Source organism: Lactuca virosa, chromosome 8 (genome assembly GCF_052849685.1).
Source record: "Lactuca virosa cultivar CGN04683 chromosome 8, Lactuca_virosa_CGN04683_v6, whole genome shotgun sequence".
NCBI classification, from domain to species: Eukaryota; Viridiplantae; Streptophyta; class Magnoliopsida; order Asterales; family Asteraceae; genus Lactuca; species Lactuca virosa.
Window position 1 is genome coordinate 190,370,412 of NC_136433.1, and position 13,597 is coordinate 190,384,008.

General features: G+C 42.0%; 3 non-coding genes across 3 annotated transcripts; all 3 read left to right on the forward strand.

The window, feature by feature from the left end:
- The first annotated feature begins 227 nt into the window (after window positions 1-227).
- LOC145135132 (small nucleolar RNA Z122) lies at window positions 228-327 on the forward strand. The gene has a single exon (XR_013719611.1). It is a non-coding gene; the product is annotated as a small nucleolar RNA Z122 (small nucleolar RNA).
- Window positions 328-416: 89 nt separating this feature from the next.
- Window positions 417-540, forward strand: LOC145135174 (small nucleolar RNA SNORD14). Its single transcript, XR_013719640.1, has one exon. It is a non-coding gene; the product is annotated as a small nucleolar RNA SNORD14 (small nucleolar RNA).
- Window positions 541-567: 27 nt separating this feature from the next.
- Window positions 568-652, forward strand: LOC145135153 (small nucleolar RNA SNOR75). Its single transcript, XR_013719631.1, has one exon. It is a non-coding gene; the product is annotated as a small nucleolar RNA SNOR75 (small nucleolar RNA).
- The last annotated feature ends 12,945 nt before the right edge of the window (window positions 653-13,597 follow it).

Sequence of the window (13,597 nt, forward strand, 5' to 3'; positions counted from 1 at the left end):
CGCACATTCTTTATTCTTTAATCGGTTCTCTGAACGCCGCGGTTTTTTGATATAAGGTGAATTAGGATTCCATTGCCAAATCTGTTGGTATTTGTTGTCCCTAATCAAAGTCAGAGTTGTTATGAGCTATCGATTAGTAGGATAAATTTGTGTTTTCGTTTTTCGGTTTTGGTTAAATCCGTCGTCGGATTTAGAAAAATCTGAAAAGTAAAGATTAGGTTTTTATGTTTGGGAAATGATGCTAAAGGATATCGAATTTTGTTATCATAGGCGCAGTTTTGTGCTCTGCTGAACGAAATCTTATTTGCACGTCAGTCTGATCCTAAATTCTATTGTTATGAGATCTTTATCTTCTGTTCATTAATTAACTTTACTCTTCACTGAATTTTCGTTAAATTCATTGGTTTTATTGTTGATACCTGTGATGATATTCCAAAGGCTTGTTTCTCAGAGACATTCGCAGTGGCTGCCTAAGAGCTTTCGCCTTCGCCAGGCTTGAGAGCTAATGCTGTTTTTCTCCTTCCTTGGATGTCTGAGGTTTTTTATTTATTTTGAAAAAATGGGTTTTCTCGATGATGATTTCATAGATGACGAGTCTGATATATCCATTCCATTCATCGTGAAGACGAATCGAGACATTTGTCTGAGAGAAAACCCTTAACTAATTTAAAATTTTGAACTGTTTTTCTGATTTTCATTTTATAAAAGTAAATAAATCTCGCCATACGTAACAAGATGAATACACCAAAATTGAATTATGTATTTTAAGTTATGCAGAAGAATATAATAAACAAAAATCACTCTGGATTAATGCTTCTTTCTTCAACAATACTATGAAGGTTTGGTTGCCAATAATCAAGATCTGTGATTAGTTTCTTAGGCGATTCTCCCTGGTTTCTGTTTCTTTGACCACCCCTAGTAGGAGTAGACCCTGATGTCTGTTTCCCACTCGCAAACATACAAGTAAAACAGCTTTTACGCTCTTCTGACTCATCTCCACTTTTAAACGACTTCATACAAATACTTGCATCCCCATCTTCCATCGAACAACAACTAGTATCACTTTCTCCATCTTCATCTTCTTCACTGCTCAGCTTTTTGAAACTTTGACCATCTTGACCTATAGCTCCTGATCTCTTTATCGATAGTTTCTGAAGCTTTCTGACAGTCGAAATTGGCACAACATACACCTTCTGACCAGGCATTAACATGGTGTCTGGTTGCACGATTGCCCATGGCTGCTTGAACACGTTTGGATGGGCGACGCAGCATTTGGGGTTCCGACGAATGATCTCGGAAACAAGAACTGGTCGATCGTGAAGCTCAGCATGGCCACCTGGATGGACTATTTTGACCCTTAGATTTTTGGTACTGTTTGTGTAGAGCCAGCTTCCGATTCCCATAGTTGATTACTCTGTGATCGATTGTTGTTTATATTCTTGTTTTATGGCCAAACTTGGTCTTTGATAGCATCGTGCAAACTATGCTCGTTTTTGAACCATTTTGAGGTTAACAATGACAAGATTTTGTTGCTATTGCCGTCTACATAAGGTACTAAGGTACAAATAGGTACAATCAAGGCTTCTTATGAATTAGTATTAGTCTATTAACTAAGTTCTTTAATAAGACTAAATTAAAAGGCCAACAAACCTTTAGTTTGGTGTCTAAACATAAGTTTTGAAAACGTATGGGCAAAATAAATGATTTTATTTTATTTTATTTTATATTGACAATGTTGTCTTATATTGTAAACTAGGTTACAACCCGTGGAAACCACGGGTAAAAGATTTATAAAATTTTATTAAAGGAAATTTGTGGTATGGATATTGTTTTCCTCTTTCCTTTATGGTCATATTGGTAGTCAAATTTGTTAGCAAAACTGATGTAAAAATATGACCATGACTTCGAATATGACCATAAAGAAAAAAATAAAAACAATTAAAAAATAGTGAGGCTACTTGATGATATATGGTCCGTTGGCATGGCCTAGACTGTTCTAGCGCGCCAGCCTGTCCTGGTGCGCTCCTGTCAGCCCTGCATGGCTCTCTTGCAAGCCCTACTGGGGATTCTCCTGTCGGCTCGACCAGGCGCTCCCTCGTCTAGCACTCCCTTGTCATCCTCTCTTGGTGTGCGCCCGCCAGCCCTGCCTGGGGCGCGCCCGCCAAGCCCCGTCCGGCGTCTCCGGGCGGCCTTGCCCAGCTCCTTGCTAGTTGGGCCTGAATTGGGCTGGCTCAAGGCTTGACCTAATTGTCCCCTATATAATGAATTGTATCTCCTCCATGGAGAGGGACTTTTCCCGGGGGACCTTCCTCTTGGCTCAGCCGCCGCCCTATACTCCGGCCGGGTGGCTCAACCGCCACCCGCCGCCATCAACCACCATACACCACCACCAGCACCAAGATGGTTCTCTCTACCTAAAGAGAACCATCTCAGATCTACCAGATGATCTAACTTGACCGTCGGAGCCCGCTCCCGGGGCACAGTCCCTGGGACGGCTCTAACGACTTTGCACTGTGATATCCAGATCTCCGTCGCAGCAGAAGACCAGAAGAATCGACGGAGGTCGAAGTCGCATCATTTGGCGCCATCCCGGATTCGAGCAAGTAGCAAAAGCCTCAGTTGGTTCCAAGCTCGTTTTTCTCTTAGATCTGTTCAGATCTGTTGTGCTTAAGCTTAGGTTTGCTCAGATCTGTTCATATTTAGCACCATTTATTCAGATCCGTTGGCTCTTGCTAAAGATCTATTTGGATCTGATTAGCCACCCCTTATATATCTCGATCTGATGTGTTCTATTTTTCAGATCCCCTTATATGCTTAGTGTTTTTGTCCAGATCTATAGATTTTGTTTTCATTTTTCAGCTCAGATCTGTAGGTTCATTTCGCTTTTAGTCCAGATCTGAACGATTTATCATCATTCAAACATGTTTAAAGTTTGCAAAAAAACTTCTCAGATCTGTAGATTTGCTCTTGTTTTTGGTTCATTCAAACATTTTTCAAGCTTACAAAAACCCTATCAGATTCATTTTTAGTTTATATTTCGATGGATAATTTAGTAAGTGGGGGAGAAAAGAGGTTTTTGTGAGTTTTTCCCCATCTTTATTTATATTTTCGAATTTCATTCAGCAAGTTGAACAACAAACAATATTTTACAAGTGTTTACCTCTTTTGCTTGCTCATTATTAAGAAAGTAGATTTTTGGTTCCTGATTTATCATGAACAACTTCATTCAAGTTGTTTATCTGGTGCTTCCTCTAGAAGCTTAGAGATGGAAAACAAAAGATTTTCTGTTGAGCAAGCTGAAGAGTAAAAAAAGATTAATATAAAAAAAACTTATTAAATCTGTTTTTGTTTATATTTGGGGGGTTTTCTGAGCAAGTTAAGAAGAAAACAAGTTTTATGGGTTTTACTCCACTTGTATTCATAAATCATCAGAAAAACCTTTTCTAGCTGTGCGTTTTCGTGTATATTTTTAGTTACTGCAACAACTATTTGTACACAAAACTATGTAGCTTGTACATTTTACAAAATCTTCAGAGAAAGAAAAAAGAAAAAGAGAGAAGATTTTCTGTATACAAGCTTACTTGAGTTGTTTAGAAACTTAAAGGGAAAAATAAATTATTTATGAACTTTCTCAAACCTTCAGCAAACCTATTTTCTACCTGAGAATGAGTTTTTACCATCTATTTCAGTTTATCTTACTGAAACCTCACTTCAGTAATAACTTGTGGGTACAAGTATGTTTAAGTTATAAACACAGTTGTAATACTTGTACATTTCAAAACATATCAGGCCATAATTTTACCTCAAAGATTTACTCTATCCTTCTTAAAATTTGCTGCTTAGTAAAAAAAAAAAGAGAGAGAGAGAAGGGTAGAAAGAAGTTCTGCAAGAAAAAAGTGATTGTAAAATCAACACTTCATAGTCGATGCAGGAAAAAGTCATGGGTATCCTTTACCAAATATTACCTCATTATCTTTATTAAACTCAAAAGATACACACTATCCTACCAATTTTACAGTTTACAGCTCACAACTTACAGCAAAAAGAAATAAAAAAAAATACAAAGAAAAGCGTGTTCTGCTTTTATCATTCAGCCTACATTTAAAAAAAAGAAGGGGAGGGATAGCTGGTGCCCTATTGCATAACGTCAAATTAAGTCCTATATGAGCCTTACACTTCAGAAAATGACAAGAACACAAAAGACAACTACAAATTTACATGGGACCCGCATGGCACTTAATCTATCTCCCCATCGGAACCGGCAACAACCTTCGTTCCCACCGGGAGCCATTGCCGAGATCTCATTCCCCCACCTCTCCCGACTCACCACCGCTAGACGATCACCTCTCCCGACGGTTCTACAAAGTAGCACCACAGGAAAATCGTCGCTTCAGTCTTTCTCATGTGACGAGCCCCGATGAGAACCACAAGAAACAGAGGTCACCACCACAGTTAATTACAAGATCTCCGATAGACCATCTTCTCCGATCGACAAAACCACAGCCCCGATCTGTTGCTACATGTGGCAAGCTCCAATATATAAAAAAAAAGAGGAAGAAGGGGTTATCTCAGCTTCTCAAACCTCCATTTACAACCCATTGCTGCCACCTGCAACCAAATCATCACCATTGGACCTGAACTGCAACACCACCCAGCAATAGCAACTCCAGCCCCGATAACCAGTCCATCACCATTCGACTGTCGTTACTCCACCACTGCCTGATCGCCTTCAAGCCACAATCCAGCAAACCAGCGCCGCTGGCAGAGTCGCTGCTCCGATCTACTCACCACTCTGATTTTCCCTTACCAGCGACGAATCCCAACACGGAACCACAGTACCATCGGCTCACGACTGTCGCTCCAGTCTCCACCTACAAATTATGAGTCCCGATGAGGAATCAAACCCACCGGACGACTTCCAATCGCCACCTGCAACCGAACTAGCCCCAACGGCCGCCTTGAACTCCGACAGTGACAACAATTGCTGATCCCTGCGCTCTTCACACAGTACACTGCCAGTCTTTTTCCCGTGCTCCGACCCCTGACTCAGACATCAAACTCGTCGTCGGGAGTTTCTAGTGTCGCTGGTCACCGATGTTTCTCCTTTGGCATACCCTTATTACAGATCGAGAAAGCAAGGCGGCTGGAGATATTTCACCCTCAAAGTGGATTAAAGAATAAGTGGGCCTGCATTCCGTGGCACCCGTATACATTCACACGCAAAAACGAAAGGGAGTTAAGAAAATGATTTGGGCTGACATGGGCTACCAATTCTACCTTGGGCCATTATTTCCTTAAAGCGAATGCAACAAATACATTTTGGGCCTTATTTACATGGAGTTCTCACTCCAAATTATAATAAAATGAGATGTTTTTCGCAAGCCACTCAGTGCCCGAATGCAGCAATTCCGGCCAATGAAATAAATTCTCAGAATACGTGTTGTGATCCGGACTCACCCAACATTAACAAAAAAAAAGAGTTTGGATCGCCAATTCAGAAAACCATGCTTAATGATGCGACATCGACCTTCGGCGTGCCTTCTGGTCTTCTGCTGCGGCGGAGATCTGACATCACAGTGCAAAGTCGTTAGAGCCGCCCCAGGGACTGTGCCCCTGGAGCGGACTCCGACGGTCAAGTTAGATCAGCTAGAAGATCTGAGATGGTCCTCCATAGCTGGAGAGAACCATCTTGGTGTTGGTGGTGGTGTATAACGGCGGGTGGCGGCTGAGCCACCCTGCCGGAGTATAGTGGCGGCTGAGCCAAGGGGAAGGATCTAGTAGCGGCTGAACCACTTGGGAGAGAGTCCTCCAAGGAGGATGCACTATTCTATTTATAGGGGACAACTAGGTCAAGGGGAATTAGGTCAGGCCTTGGGCCAGCCCAATTCAGGCCCAGCTAGCAAGGAGCTGGGCTAGGCCGCCCGGAGGCGCCGGGCGGGGCTGGCGGGCGCGCACCAGGAAAGGATGGCAAGGGAGTGCCAGGCGAGGGAGCGCCTGGCCGAGCCGGCAGGAGAGTCCCCAGCAGAGCTGGCAAGGGAGTCCCCAGCAAGGCTAGCAAGGGAGCGTCAGGCAAGGCTGGCAAGGGAATGCCAGGCAGGGATGGAAGGAGCGCGCCAGGCCAGGCTGGCGCGCTAGAGCAGTCTAGGCCATGCCAATGGACCATATATCATCACTTAAATAAATCTATTCTAGAGCTTTCATCTAATTAGAAATGGACTGCCAATATTTATTATGGGCTCCTACGACAAGTGGACCTATTCTAATTTATTTTGCGTTCCTTCCAAGCAGCTACTCAGTGTTTGTGTACTGCAATCCCGACAAACAGACTCCATTTTCAGAAGATTCGATCCTTTGGTCCAACGCATCCGACATTTCCATTAAATAAATAAAGAATCAGAACTTGGGCATCTATTATACAAGTTCAGGCTCCGCTGGTGGCCTACTAATTATATTTTGGGCTCCTCCTACGACATAGGGGCTATGATACTCTAGATGGACTCTTGAATTTATTTTAGCAATGTAGGCTTCCCTACATCAATTTTTCATCTTATTGGGCCCATAAAAATCAATAGCTAATGATCACGTGTGCAAGTCGGTCCAACAAAGTCAAAATCCAAAAGATACATTGCGGTCCAACTCGACATTATCTAAAAAAAATAGTGGGGGGAGAAGAGTAGTTCGCTACTACTGCTACTCGTGAAGCATTTCGAAACAACCCTCAGCAACCACATTGCTCGGCTATCAGCAGCCGTGTTGACCAACTGCAGGCAGTCTCGCTACTTAGCCCTCACCATTCATGTTGGCCGGCCCTCTCTATTCTCGCTGCTAAGCTCACAGCAGTCGTACTGCCTAGATCCCAACAGTCACGTAGCCCGGCCCCCTGCAGCCATGCGACCCAGCTCAACAGCCTCAACTCCAGTCAAACAACCAAGACATTGAGGCACCAATTACCACCACGACTAGTGATGCAGCAAAGCATCAGGCATTATTACACTTCAAATCGGACTGGTCACCATATCTAGACAGAAGATTGCATATTGTTGCGCCCAATCATGCGAGGTTCAGTACCCTCGCCTCGAGTCGTCTGGCTTCTCATGCGAGGTTCAATACCCTCGCCTTGAGTTGTCCGGCTTCCCAGCCCGACCTCATTATAGCGGCAAGCTCCGCATGCGAGGTTCAACACCCTTGCCTTGAGTCGCTTGACTTCTCAGCCCGGCTCCATTATAGCGGCAAGCTCCGCATGCGAGGTTCAGTACCCTCGCCTCGAGTCGCCTGGCTTCTCAGCCCGACTTCATTATAGAGGCACGCTCCGCATGCAAGGTTCAACACCCTTGCCTTGAGTCGCCTGGCTTCTCAGCCCGACTCCATTATAGCGGCACACCCCGCATGCAAGGTTCAGCACCCTTGCCTTGAGTCGCCTGACTTCTCAGCTTGACTCCATTAACGGCATGCTCCGCCAACGAGGCTCAAAGGCTCGCAACCTTTGCCTATATAAATACACGCGATGCTTTCCCGCGTGATGTACTTACGATCGCTGGCAGCCAAGCCCGATCCATTCCACGCGATGCTCTCCCGTGTGATGTATCTACGATCACTAGCAGCCAAGCCCGATCCATTCCACATGATGCTCTCCCGCGTAACATCTCCATGATCGTCGGCTGCTAAGCCCAAGCTATTCTCCTAAGTCACGCAACATAAGTCGCGCATCGTCCCGCACCATAAGTCGCGCATCACAAGCTTATTCCGTGACTAACACCATGCGGTGCTTCCTCTCTCATAGTCATCATGGTTCTCTTGTGCTCGGACGATCGATGAAGTGTTATCCACATTACAACTTGTTGTAGTGAGGTTACTCTCCAGCAAGAAGGTCATCCCGACAACGGCCCTGCTACCTACTACCTTTCAGCATCTCTGTTTCCTGGCTCTCGGAAACGGTCTTGCTATGCAACCTTACCTGTAGCCTCGCTGCGTATCCTACAACATCTCTGTTTCCTGGCTCTCGGAAACGGTCTTGCTATGCAACCTTACCTGTAGCCTCGCTGCGTATCCCACAACATCTCTGTTTCCTGGCTCTCGGAAATGGTCTTGCTATGTAACCTTACCTGTAGCATCGCCGCATACCCCACAACATCTCTGTTTCCTGGCTCTCGGAAACGGTCTTGCTATGCAACTTTACCTGTAGCCTCGCCGTGTACCCCACAGCATCTCTGTTTCCTGGCTCTCGGAAATGGTCTTGCTGTGCAACCTTATCTGTAGCCTCGCCGCATACCCCACAGCATCTCTGTTTCCTGGCTCTCGGAAACGGTCTTGCTGTGCAACCTTATCTGTAGCCTCGCCGCATACCCTACAACATCTCTGTTTCCTGGCTCTCGGAAACGGTCTGGCTGCGCAACCCATACATTTGGCCTCACCGCTTATCCCTTAGCACCTCTGCTGCCTGGCTCTCGGCAACAGTCTCACGGCATATTTCCTATCAATAGTCTCACTGTCTGTCCCTCAAGAATTCTGTTGTCGGGCTATCGACAATAGTCTCACTGCGTGACCCTCGCTAGCAACCTAGTCGACCAACTCTCAGAACCTCTTCCACTTATATTATGGTCAACAACCTTACGGTTTATTGGTTTGACAACATAGTCTGACACGGCTACCTACGCTACCCACATCAGACTGGGGGGAATCCAGCTAGGTGAAGCCCGAGCAAGAAAGACCCTCAAGACGGTTATTAATGCATACTATGTAGATGGTTACTGGTGACATCCCATCTGCGCATGGATACAACAACAATCACGTCGGATAACAGTCTCAGGGACTGTATGGCAAGGTTACGGTTCTTAGCTACCCCGGCCCGACACTCCATCGACATCAGTGTCGTGTAACACTCTTTAGCAGCCCCAGTCTGCATGATCGCAGCAACAATTACGTTGCATCGCACCGATTGGCTCGCGCTCCTCTCAATGAAGGAGTATCAAGTCCTCTCAAGCTACATAAGCAATGCTTGGCTCATCGCAGAACCCCACGACTCTCGTGGGCGAGGTTCGGTCATTTCTCTTTATTATTTATTGTATTGGTGCTTTATCTAGTCTGATCCGATTATCAGCAACCTAATCGCATCAGACTAGGGGGACTCCCTTGCCGGCTCGACCAGGCGCTCCCTCGCCTGGCACTCCCTTGCCATCCTCTCTTGGTGCGCGCCCGCCAGCCCTGCCTGAGGCGCGCCCGCCAAGCCCCACCCGACGCCTCCGGGCGGCCTTGCCCAGCTCTTTGCTAGTTGGGCCTGAATTGGGTTGGCCCAAGGCCTAACCTAATTGTCCCCTATATAATGAATTGTATCTCCTCCATGGAGAGGGACTTTTCCTGGGGGACCTTCCTTTTGGCTCAGCCGCCGCCCTATACTCCGGCCGGGTGGCTCAGCCGCCATCAGCCACCATACACCACTACCAGCACCAAGATGGTTCTCTCTAGCTAAAGAGAACCATCTCAGATCTACCAGATGATCTAACTTGATCGTCGGAGCTCGCTCCCGGGGCACAGTCCCTGGGGCGGCTCTAACGACTTTGCACTGTGATATCCAGATCTCTGCCGCAGCAGAAGACCAGAAGAATCGACGGAGGTCGACGTCGCATCACTACTAACATAAGAGTACTTGAGACTGATGTTTTTGATGAAATTTCTATATCCTCCAACGGCGTGTACACAACTCAACAAACATATTAACACCAAACCAAATAAAAATTGAAAATAATTAATATTCAAATAACTCATTACAAAATACCAGTCCACCCAATTTAGGGTCAACTCGATTTAAAACCATGAAAATAGCAAAACAGCAAAATTCACCATAGATTCCATCTACTAATAATAATCAAAACTTAATTTTAATACTAAAGTGAAATCCCATGTGCCAAGTCCATATTTACCGGCCCATGTATCTGCAAAACAAAGTTCACATCCACATACTCCAACAAAAAGACAAATTGTTGTTTACCAATACATCATCATGTTCAAAGATTTCATACAGAACTTCAAAATTATATAATACATAGTAAGTGAAAAGGTTCTTGAATTTGTGAATGCCACCAAACAATTATGTGCAGGAGGGAGTATACCCGGTCTTATGAATATTTACCCTAATTAAATAAGCATATAACGATTGATAACCACTTGAAGTGGCAATATCGAATAACCTCTTTCAAACATCCTTAACAAAAACGCTCTCACATAAAATAACCTTAAAAAGTGAATATCATAACTAAAGCACTCTCAAACAGCAAAAACATTGAATACACAATAAAGTAATTTAAATTAGTTGTATGGGGGGAAACAAATTCAATTCTACTCAACCACATGTTGAGAAGCAATCAATCACGATTTTTGTACATTCTTTAAGGAAAATTAAAGTTAACTACATGATCAAAGTGAATCATATTCAATAGAAAAAAGAAAAAATGGAAAATCATAATGAGCCAAAGGAATTTTAGACATACCCTTTTAAGAAGCCTAATTAAGCTGCAAAAAATGATAAATGATGAAGCATAAGTAGCTATAAGATTTTGTATTTGAACGATATAAATAGAGGAATGAAAAGGGGTGGTAGTTTCCAAGCGAGTAACAGAAGGCAACGTGACAAAAATAAGTCGAACGAACATACCTCAAGAACGTCTTATCAACATAAAGCCTTCGCAATTAGGATTTGTTTTAGGATTGCTTCTTTGACCTCTCTTCCTACTGAGATATTACTAACAACTATAACTATGTAGACTCATGCAGTTTCAGTCCCCACTTGAGTCTCCTGAAATAACATCATAGCAAAAACAAAATTCTGTTAGTACTTCCATCGAGCACTTGGAAGGCAAACTTAGAGTGACAATTGATATTTTTATGGTGGTGGTATAAATTTGAACTAATGTGAAAGATGAGGCAAGTTACTTACATATAATAATGATAGTGACACCCAATCCATCAATCCTTTGGGTAACTTTCTCGATTGTTGAGAATCTTGAGAACCCATATCGCCCTTTTAATCCAAACATCATTCTCAATCAAACATCTATTTTTGAATGAATAGAATCATATCTGATTCCAAATAGAGGAATGGAGTATAGACAGAGGGTCCGATGAGACAGTGTTTACGGAAATGACAAAGAGCGGTGAAGAAGAAGTGTTAGAGAAAAAGACGACTATTTTTTTTTTCGGAAGTGACGGTGAACTCAGAATTCAAAATTTGAAATAAGCCTCATCCTCTCCTCAATTCATGCAAACTATGGCAACTTACCGTTCAAAGTTACCGAGATTTTGGGATTTCTCTTTCAAATTAGCACCCTTTTATTTAAGTTAAAAATTTTTTGCACCTGATATATTTTTAGGGACGATTGATTATGATTACACAATTATGGAACAAAGAAGGGTATTTTTGTAATCCAACATTCGTATCAAATTGGCACAGAAGAAGCCACATGGCAAAACAGGATTCATTTATTAGAAAGGTAGATGAGCCATATTGTTTCTTATATGTAATACATTTATGAATTCATATGTGAAAGAGATGATTTATATTAACCTAATGTATTAAAATGATCAACGAAATAGAGAAAGTTGCAAAAAAAAAAAAAAAAAAATTGTCTCAAATCCTACTTTTTCAATAATTTGGTCATAAATAAGTTTTGTGGTTTGCGAAAAAGTGTCAATAGGGTTTAAAATGTTTAAAAACTGCATGAAATGTTCTAAGTTTTGGTCCCTTAAAGACCTGAAACGATTGTTTTTTATGCGTTTTATTTTATTACGTTTGATATTTTTATTTATTTACTTTTAGTATTTAAATGATTATGAAAAAATAAAAAATCCCTGTGTATGGGTAACCATCCTCCTTCTTCTACCCTCTCTCTCTCTAACAACACAAACTCAAGAAACAGCATCCCAATCCATCTGACTTCACTCTTATCACTTATACTTCCTTCTTTGTTCACCTTTAAATTTCAAACCCCAGTAACATTTCACACAAATATACACCTCCAAATCTGATGAAAACAATGAGAAAAAAAGAATCATGAGTGCAAAGTAAGATTCTCATTAAGGAAGAGTAACATTTCACATACGTATACCTCCAAATCAGATGAAAACCATGAGAAAAAAAAAGAATCATGAGAGCAAAGTAAGATTCTCATTAAGGAAGTGCAAAACAAGCTGAGTAACAGGGTTGTTAGATAGTTGAACATATCTAAAACCTATCGATTCTTCACAAATTGTGAAGTCAATTGTTTCCGGACCATTTCCAAACAAACAGGGTAAATCGATTGTATCTTAATCTTGGTTTACAAATTGTTTCTTGAACAAAATCACACCATGATTAACAATAAGATCCATGGTTTGGTGTATTTAAAACTAGCTCATGAAGCATTTTTAGATGAAATGGGCCATTGACACTAGCGAGCGGTGTCACCAATTACCTTTTTTAGGATTTGTGGTTCAAAAAAACCTATCTTATCTTGATGTGAAGCATTTTTAGATGAAAATCGAAACACATATATGACACTTTTTTGCACCCAATTGTGATAGAGTGAAACATACACATTGATTTCAATTCGGTTCCCATGTGTATTTTTCTTGATTTGTAGGTGGTCCTTTGGTATTTCATCATCGAAGGTGGGTGTTATTCTTAGGTAGAGAAGGTGGGCTTTAACAAAGATAAGGCGAATCCAATGGGGCTTTAACAAAGATAAGGCGAATCCAGTGGGTTTTAGCATAGATAAGAGGCGTTGGAGGCAGGGCTCCAACGTACCATAACAACATACCGTAACAATAGAAAAAACAATATTCATATATGAACAATTGTATTTTATTCATATATTCATATATGAATAAGTATATTCATCTAAGAATAAGTATGTTTTTGTTCATAAGTTATTATTCATATATGAATAAGACGGTGGTAAGGGTAGTGTTGACAATGGTGGTGGTGGTGGTGGTAGATTTGACAATCTGTGTCTCCGTGTCGTGTATTCGTGTCAGACACGAATTTACACGACACGAATTTGTTGAACACGAACACAACACGAATTGTAAAACGTTTCTGGGTTATCAAACACGAACACGACACGTAACAAATTTGTGACACGTGGCACGACACGGATAGACATATTTTTTAACTGTGTTACACGGAAACACAAATAGATACGTTTTTAATGCCATTTTTTAAGCTATGATAACAATAACATTTGATCTACATCCGGTGTATTTTGCCTATAACATCTATTTATATGTCGTTTTAAGGGGATTCGGTTTCGGTTCCATATCTACTGTCATAATTCTTAACATCATTACACCACGTGCATTTTGCTTTCTTAATTCCATCTTTTGTGACGAAGTCTTTGAATATCTCGAATACACTTCATACCAATGAGGTTTGTTTCTTCTCTCTCTTTCTTTTTCCTGTGGTTTTCACATTGCCTTCTCCCATCTCATTTAGCATTGTTGGTATTATCATCCATCTAAAATAAAAACAAGAAGGAATATTAATTAGGGCTATAATCCAACCAAAATTAGCTATTAAAATCCAATTAAACTTGATAAAACTAATTAGTATACTCTGTAGCAAAACATT